At 37.4% G+C, this 9454-nt stretch overlaps 1 protein-coding gene across 3 annotated transcripts in view; it reads right to left on the bottom strand.

Annotated features, from left to right (window-relative positions):
* The window catches only part of IPO11 (importin 11), a 209311-nt gene that overhangs the window by 14876 nt on the left and 184981 nt on the right, over positions 1-9454 (bottom strand). The window lies entirely within an intron of this gene.

Raw genomic sequence — 9454 nt, forward strand, 5'->3', positions numbered from 1 at the left:
GATCTCAAGAAGCGTTTGCTTATATGGGTACATCTACCACTATTTACTGGATCTGAAATTAGAAAATTTTAATAGTATTTATCAACTCACTTAAAAGTAATAATAAATCCATTACATGTAAATATAACTTTTATAAATAACTATTTTTCAAAATAAAAATATCACTTTAGTAAGAAAAATGGCACTGTTTCACATACTTGGAAATCTAATGTGTGGCTTAAATAAAAGCTGGATTTTCATATCTATTTCTGCATTCAATCTGTTGCATTATGTGTTTTGGTTGAAGTTAAGAAAATCCAGTCCTTCCCAGACATGCAGCTGGAAAATGGAGTAGTATTGAACAGCCTTTGCTGACCATTGTGGATATTCTTTGAAACTACACTGAAACTCACAAATAGTAGTTTCTTTAAAAAAATCTGAAATCAGATCAATAGACCCCTGCTCTCCGTCACATTAAATCTTGTGGCCTATCTTATTCTCTTAATAAATCCTTATCTTTGAATGATTTTTCAACATGTACTCACTGATCACTTGGAAAATATTGGTTTGCTGAATTACGTAGTTCTTCATTTAAGAAAAATCAAGCAGCAGAACAGAATGTATAGTAATTTTAACATTTAAAATACTTACAGATCATATATTTTATGTGTGCAAATAAAGTATTTGGAAGGACATATCCATAATGTTAGCAAAGGTTACCTAGGGGTAATGTTATTTCACACCGTATCATTAATTTTGTGGTTTTTAATTAGCACAAGTTACTTTTATAATTTTTTTAAAAAATCTTCAAAACGGCAACTTCTGCATGCAGAACAAATCTTCAAAAAGTTTACTTAATTTTTCTTCCCTTGAAAGACAAGTCCCTTATATTAAAACGGTGAGTATTACAATTTATTGAGAAAAAGAAGCAAAAGAGAAAAACAGGAAATAGGAAAATCTGCCATGAAGGCAGTTTAATGTACGCTGGGGATGTTACATAACTTACTAAAATAAGTTCTCCCAAATGAGACCACATTCTTCATTTACAAACCTGAAGATTTTATTTACCTTGAGCCAATACCACATTGCCAACGCTTCCAAGTGAACAGGGGCAAAGTTACTGAACTCATCATAATTAAGGTTTTTAGTAACAATTTAAGTAAATAAGGGAGATATAGTGAGGTCACCTGCTATGCAATACTCAAGAACAATACTAATGTCAGCAGGCAATTAATTTGAAATCTCAACTAAAAAAATAACCATCACAATCATCACTTTATTTAGTTCCAAAGGCATTTTCAAGGGAATTTTCTTTTCTAGTATCTTTGATTACTATTACGTGCCCTACTGTGAAGGATCTTAACCTCTATAATCTGAAACTAATTTTTGATTAACATTTTAGCTCAATTGCAGGAAGAACTGTTACCTTAGGGGGATGCTTTGTTATCAGTTTGAATCTTTATTGCAGCTCAGTCAGATTATTTCAATTCATTATTTCCTATCCTCTTGGATTGTTTTAATGACACTTACAACTCTGCAGTTTTTAGGAGCTGAATTACCCATGGCCACAGTGTATTTCTAAGTATTTCGAAGACTTTAGGTAAATTTAATATTGAGCTTGATGGCCTCATTTGTAAGGAAAAATATGTTTGGTCTACAATTTTGAAATATTTATAGGTAAAGTTATATGTCTTAGAATGGCCTTTTGTATGTTTCCGTATCATCTAGAAACGAAAATAAGGATGTACCAACAGCAGTACAATAGTCAGTTAATCAAACGTAGACAGGAGGCAGAATGTGAGCAAAGCACAGATAAAAACAAGTATATCATTTCATTTTAAGAAACTGGCCTGGTAATAAGCTAATGATATCTAATACTTTTAAAACACTGTGCACGTAATTTTGATCAAAATACCCTAGAAGATAGGTTCTCAGAGGAAATACTGATTATAAAGATCAATTATTTTCACATGGTAAGCATTCAAAAACGTATGTGGAATGAATACAAAAGAAAAAAACAATTCATTTTGAAGATGATAGTTCTATTGCCATTATGTATTTAGCTGTGGAATGGTACCAGGTAGGATTATTTGATTACTTGATTATTTGATCATTTGATTATTTATCACTTGATTATTTGATTACTTAAGAATAAACAGAGAAATGCTTTTAATATTGTTAATTTTGTTAAATCTTGTTGTAAGAATGTTGGAGAGTGAGGATTTTACACACATTTTTATAAACTGGGCCTTATGATAACCAGATTTGGTGCAAATATATGTGATAACCAACATATAAGTGACAACAAATTAGTGACAACCAAAAGACAGACACACGGATAAAAATTAACAGTAAAATTGCTTTATCATTGCAAAATGAGAAACAATAATTTGTATTCACTATCTTTCAAATTGTGACTAAATATATAACTTTTTCCTATTATCTATGTACAAACTTTGTAAAGATCATCATGTGCCAAAGAATAAAAAAAAAAAAAATCATTTTAGTAATTTTTGAAGGGAAAAAAAAAAGAATCACATGGTAAGCCACAAAGTAACATATGAATACCTCTATGTTAATGATTATAAAGCATTCAAGCCTATGCTTTTATTCACTCAAACAGTATCACAACATAATCCAGTACTATTACAAGTACCTCACCTATGGCTGCCACTGCGGTTTGGTGAGCCAAGGGCAGCCAGTGGATACCAATAACTGGTGTTTGTTGCCTCACCCATGACTGCTGTTATTTCCTCCCGAGGGCTAGGCAGTGCTTCCTCAAAATGGAACTGCTACAATTACAGTACTGCCAATGGCCACAACCAATGTGGTCCCAGGAGCAGGTGCCAGAAGCAGACCCACACGTCACTACGAGTTGACCTCATATTTGCTGTAGCACCTGACACACAATAGCTAGAACCTCATTTTCAGGAGCAAGCCTTGTAGTCACCTGTTAGACATTAGGACACTGAACTATGTGCCCCCAGCCCCTTGGGGACATCAGCTAACATGGCAGTCTGTGCCCATCACCTCACCCAACATAACCCCAAACTAGGGAGACACTGATGTCTGGGAGGCCTAGGGGGAGGCCCAGTTCTTCTCCAGACTGCTCCACTAGAGATGTCAAAATGCCACAATTGGGTTGTCGGACCTACATTGCAGTTCTGTCTCCATACTGGTCTAGGAACTCCTTGAGGGCAGGGACTATGTCTCTCATTCATTCACTGGTACATCTAATCACTTATGCATTCAACAAACACTTGCTGAGCACCTGATATACATCATACACACTGTTAGGCACTGGGAAGCTTGCTGTATCAATCATATATATATGGGCTTTATTGCAAGGATTTCATCTTGCATGATTGTGAGGGCCAGTAAAACAGTCTAGTCCATGGAAGGCTGTTTCTTTTTGTGCTGGTGATGCTACAGCCTGAAGTCATATGGCCCAAGGAACAGGGCAAAGTGAAACTGAGAATGAGTAGAACCTATAAGGACAGATGGGAACACCCTTCAACCTTTCATCACTTCCAAGTCTTCAACTTTGCTGATGGGGTATCTTCTAAGAGAAGTCAGTGGTCTTCATGATGAAACTAAGCATGTGCCTGGCTCTGAAGTAAGAGAAGCTAGAGAGGATCTGGCAGGACCTGAAGTTGCTATAGTTCCAGCTGTTTCCCCACACCAACATGGTGAAGCCAGCAGACAAGTGGCAACATGCATTAGCTGCAACATGACACTCTGCTGACTTTCTGACTGCAAAAGTCATGAGGCTACATAGTGTATGAGTCCTACTACATAACATTCCAGAAAAGACAAAACAGTGGAGACAGTAAAAATGTCAGGGGCTCGGGGGAGGCAGGGATGGACAGGCAGAACATCGAGGATTTTGAAGGCAGTAAAACTCTTACATATGATACTACAATGGTGGATACATGCCATAATATATTTATTAAAACTCACAGAATGTACAATACTTGAGTGAACCCTAACATAAAACATGAATTTTCGGTGATGATGAGTCAGTGTAGGTTCATCAGGTATAACAAATGCAACACCACTGTGGTATAGGATATGGATAGTGGGGGAGGTTTTGTCTCTGTAAGGGCCAGGGCATATATGGGAACTAAAATGCCAAATGAGAAAACTCAGTGGGGAGAAAAGAGACAAAAGGGCTATTCCAGATGGAAGGACTAGCATGTAACAAAAGCAGAAGCCATATAACATGTGCGGAGACAAGCCATTTGGTTTAGCCAGTGAAGGAGATAGAACGGGAAAACAGGACAAGGTTTAAAAGGTTGGTTGGAGGCAGAATGCAGAGGTCTTTCTTAAAAAAGTGACAAAAAGTTTAATTCTTATTCTAGTGGTTTCCAACCCCAATTGTACACCAAAAGAACATGTGAAGCTTTTAGAAAATAGCTTGGGGGCCTGATTCCCAGGCCCCCAAATCCAGTAAGTCTCAAGTAGAGAACGTGAGGGCTATGCTTGTCCAAAAGTAAAAACAGCAAAAGAATATCAGGCTCTAGGATTTAAGAGGGCAAAGTAAGGAAAAATTATAGGGTCCAGACAGATACAAAATAGATCTACCAAAAGAAAAGGAATGCTTACTAAGGAAGAAGAGACCACGATGAGAGAGAAATGCAGTTCAAGGTTTCAGGTCAAGATGTGGCATGAGAGGCCAGTTACGGTGGCTCACACCTGTAATCCCAGCACTTTGGGAGGCAGACGCGAGTGGATCACTTGAGGCCAGGAGTTCAGGACTAGCCTGGCCAACATGGCGAAACCTCGTCTCTACTAAAAATAAGAAAATTACCAGGCAGTGGTGGTGTGCGCCTGTAATCCCAGCTATTTCGGAGGCTGAGGCAGGAGAATCACTTGAACCTGGGAGGCAGATGTTAAAGTGAACTTAGACAGCACCACTGCACTCCAGCCTGGGTAACAGAGTGAGACTCCAAAAACCAAACAAAAAAAGATGCAGCATGACAACAGAAGTGATCAACGTTAACGGAACTGCATGAGCTGAGGAAAGAAAAAAGCGTTCTCAACTCATAACCTGAATGGCACTGCATGTAAGCTGAACACTAAAAAGTATTTTCAACAATGCTATAATTTATCTTGATTATTGAATGCTATAAGGATTCTCAAATGGCAGTTCTGAAGCCACCAATAAGATGATGAATTATTCTCTTATTTTTTGTAAAAGGAAAATTTATTTTATGCATACATTTAAAAATTACTGATATTTAATTAAGAAAAACACAGTACCTTATCAGTACCAATACAATTCTATCTTTATGCTAGTTCTGTTGAGGTTTTCTAGACACAAACTGGAGCAGGCAAAAGAATCAATCTACTGGTTCTCAGTGGTCAAAATCATCCAGGGAGAGTTTAAAAATTCCTACCCCAACCACTACCACAGGGTACCCTGCTGATATTAGACGTGGAATAAAAATTTGCAGAAAACCTATGAAATGTTTTCAACTCATAATAGTGTCACTTTCCTTCTGACAATGCTTTCTAAATTCTAATAAGTCTGAAGAAAGCTTCTAGATCCAAAAGTTAGATAAAATGAAAGTTTTCAGAGAGCTGATGAGTAAAGGAGGGGAAAGCAGGGAGGGGGAAATGAGGGAGATGTCTGTGCTCTAAGAGAAAAATGTTAGCTATGTGTAGGCTCTGACTGCAGGACAATTCCACCCCACAGTGTGGTACTCCTGTCCCTCCTTGATCCAGTGTGATATCTGGCAACTGGAGTACAGAAACAATAATCGCTCTAAGACAGTACACAAGCCATGCCCATGATTTGTTATATTTGGCATGAAACTTAGGATGTACTTATAAATTTATCAAATCAAATGCAACTCAGCTTAACGTGCAGTTGGCTTACATATGTTAGAGCCTAGGCAGAAGACTATGATGCCAGGCTTGCCAAAGCCACAGTCTACACATACTTGGTTTCATTAAAACGCTTAGTAAGGCTGCAGATTATGTTTGCTATATATATAGTTCAATTTACAACACATTCAAATGATAATGCACACACCATTTTAATTTCTGTGCTTTGTAATGAGACAGAAGGGTTTTCCTTTTTTTTTTTTTTGAGACAGGGTCTTGATCTATTGCCCAGGCTGGAGTAGCAGTGGCATGATTCTGGCTCACTGCAATCTCCATCTCCCAGGTTCAGGCAATCCTCCCACCTCAGGCTCCCGAACAGCTGGGACTACAGGTGCACACCATCACGCCCAGCTAATTTTTGTATTTTTTTGTAGAGGCGGGATTCTGCTATGTTGCCCAGGCTGGTCTTGAACTCCTAGGCTCAAGCCATCCTCCCAAAGTTCTGGGATTACAGGCATGAGCTAGTGCACCTGGTTCACCTTTTCTCTTTCTGAATGAGCTCAACTGGTAATAGATTTTCTCACTAGCTTGATTCAGCCATTCTGCAATATACACATATTTCAAAACATCATGTTGTACACCACAGATACATACAGTTTTCATTTGCCCATCTTAAAAAAAAAAAAACATGTAATAATATGAAAAAATAAGGTGGGTGGAGTGGCTCACATCTGTAATCCCAGAACTTTGGGAGGTTGACATGGGAGAATGTCTTGAGCCTAGGAGTTCAAGAGCAGCCTAAGCAACAAAGTGGGACCCTGTCTCTACAAAAAATTTAAAAATCAGCATGGTGGCATGCACTTGCAGTCTCAGCTACACAAGAAGGTTCGCTGAGCCTAGGAGGTTGAGGCTGACTTAACATGTTTGTACCTCCTGCACTCTAGCCCAGACAACAGAGCAAGACTCTATCTCCCAAAAGATAAAAAATATAATAAAATAATAATAATACTTTGTTAGCTGGTACCATAGAGTTGCTAGAATCATTAAAATACTCAAAACAAGAATTTGGAAATTATAACTTATAAGTGACTATAAGTCAGAATTCACCAAAAAATTATAAAAAAAACTTAAGATGTTAATATATTAGCTCAAGTCTTTATAGAAAAGGACATGAAATTAATATTCTACTATTAGAATATACTGGACAGAAAGGAAACATACATTAAATGAAAAGCTTGAGCTGCATTTGCTATTCTATTATTTCACCAAAATGAAAGGTAGAGAGAGGCTGAATGAAAAAGGAGATCAGAAGTCCGGACAGCTTAATAGCTTTCCTGAGTGTAAATTTCATCCTTATTTGAAATAAAATATAGAGAATTCTCAGAAACCTATGACAATTATTCAGATCATCTGCCTTTCTGAACTACAATCACTATTGCTATTCTCTACCAAAGCAGCTGCTGAAACACAGGCACCACATTTCATGGACTACTATAAGACAATGACAGTAAGAAAATCAAATTTTCATTATGTGACCGAGGAACTAAGCAGTATATTTTTCTTCCTAGTAAATAATTTCATTTTAAAATGAGAAAAACCTTTGCTGCTAAATTTTTTTATAAATAATGATTCAGAACCTTTACCAGCAAATGCTTCCTCCTTCTCTTTGAAGAAAGAACCAAGATATCACCGGACAGCTCTCAAAAAATGTCTAATGCTATAGACAACACAGTGCAAGAATGACATAATTACTAAAAAAAATACATTAACTTATACTTATATTCAAAGAGACAAGTGAAACAAATTTTGTTTAAAGTTGTTGGAAAATGAGCTTGTATTCATAATTAGATTTATTAAATGTTATAATACACAATCCCAGCTTCAGTTGAAAACTGCTGTGGTATCCTCAGCATATCTAAGAACAGTGGGTATCCAAGAGCAAGACCAAGGTATTGGAAATCTTCCTAGAGATGACAATATAAATCTACATTAACTATCTACTGTAGTAAATTACTTCAAGTAAAATCAGCCACTTAAAGAATGGTTGTTCTATAAACCAATACTACATATAATTAGAATGATAAAGTGGGGGTGTGAGCAGTGGAAAGACAAACTGTTAGGTTATAACTTAAAGGTTATCATTACTGTAGGTGAAAAAAATACACTTTCCATGTATTTAAGATACCACATAGACCAGGTGCGGTGGCTCACACTTGCAATCCCAGCACTTTGGGAAGCCCAGGCAGGCAGCTCACCTGAGGTCAAGAGTTCGAGACCAGCTTGGCAAACATGGCAAATCCCTGTTCCAACTAAAAATGCAAAAAAAAATTAGCCAGACATGGTGGCACGCATCTGTAGTCCCAACTACTTGGGAGGCTGAGGCACGAGAATTGCTTGAACCTGGGAGGTGGAGGATGCAGTGAGCTGACATTATACCACTGCACTCCAACCTGGGGTGATAGAGCAAGACTGCATTGCAAAAAGGAAAAAAAAAAAAAAAAAAAAGAAAGGAAAAGAAAAGAAAGGGGAAAAGAAAGGATACTACAAAACAGTTTAATTTCAAATGGAAAATGCTTCTGGAGGTTTACAGTCATGCATTGCTTAAAGATGAGGATATGTTCTGAGAAATACATTGTTAGGCAAGTTCCTTGTGTAAACATGGAGTGTGCTTACAAAAACCTAGATAGTACAGCCTACTATACACCTAAGCTATATGGTATAACCTATTGCTCTTAGGCAACAAATCTGTCCAGCATGTTACTGTAGTGAAACTGTAGGCAAATGTAACAAAGTGTTACCTGTGCATCTAAACACATCAAAACATATAAAAGGTATAGTAAAAATACAGTATCATAATCTTACTGGACCACTATCATCTGCAGTCTGCTGCTGACCAAAACACTGTGTTGCTGAGCAGTGCATGACTGTGCAGCAGGTCCTTGCTAACATCATTTCATTATAGCTTTGATGAGGAAAAAATTGGATTCCAGGCTGTGGCCACTGTTTGTATGGAGTTTGCATGTTCTCCCCATGTCTGTGTAGCTTTTCTCTGGGTACTCCAGTTTCCTCCCACATGCCAAAGCTGTGTACATTAGGTGAACTGGCGTGTTGAAATTGTTCCCATTTGAGTGAATGTGAGTATGTGGGAGTGCACCCTGTCAGCGAATGGTGTCCTGTTGAGGGCTGGGTTCTGTCTTGCACCCTTAGCTACTGGGATAGGCTTCTGCCACCCACTACCCTAAATCAGAATAAGTGGGTTGGAAAATGAATGAATGAATACAAGTTATCGTCATACAAATGCATATAAATGCTGCTCTATGGAAGTGTTTAGTGAGCCCACCAGATTTGTTCTTTTTGTTTTTGAACTGCATGGTAGTAGGAGGTGCTCCTTACAATTTTCACTTTGGAAACATTTATTCCTTGATTTAATCCACGACTATCACCATCATCACTCACTGATTCACTAAAAAAAGTGGGTAAATAATTATTTAACTTGTTTTCATTAATCTTTCTTAAATGTATGTACAGTTCACACTTACTTCAATGTTGAATATTAAAAGTGTTTTGGATCTTTATTTAGAAGTTTGGTGATGTTTTTGTTACCAGAATAGGCCATAGGAACTTCTTGTTTAGATCAATTAGCCCA

This window comes from Sapajus apella, unplaced genomic scaffold (genome assembly GCF_009761245.1).
Source record: "Sapajus apella isolate SASKATOON/1434 unplaced genomic scaffold, GSC_monkey_1.0 scaffold1, whole genome shotgun sequence".
Taxonomy (NCBI): domain Eukaryota; kingdom Metazoa; phylum Chordata; class Mammalia; order Primates; family Cebidae; genus Sapajus; species Sapajus apella.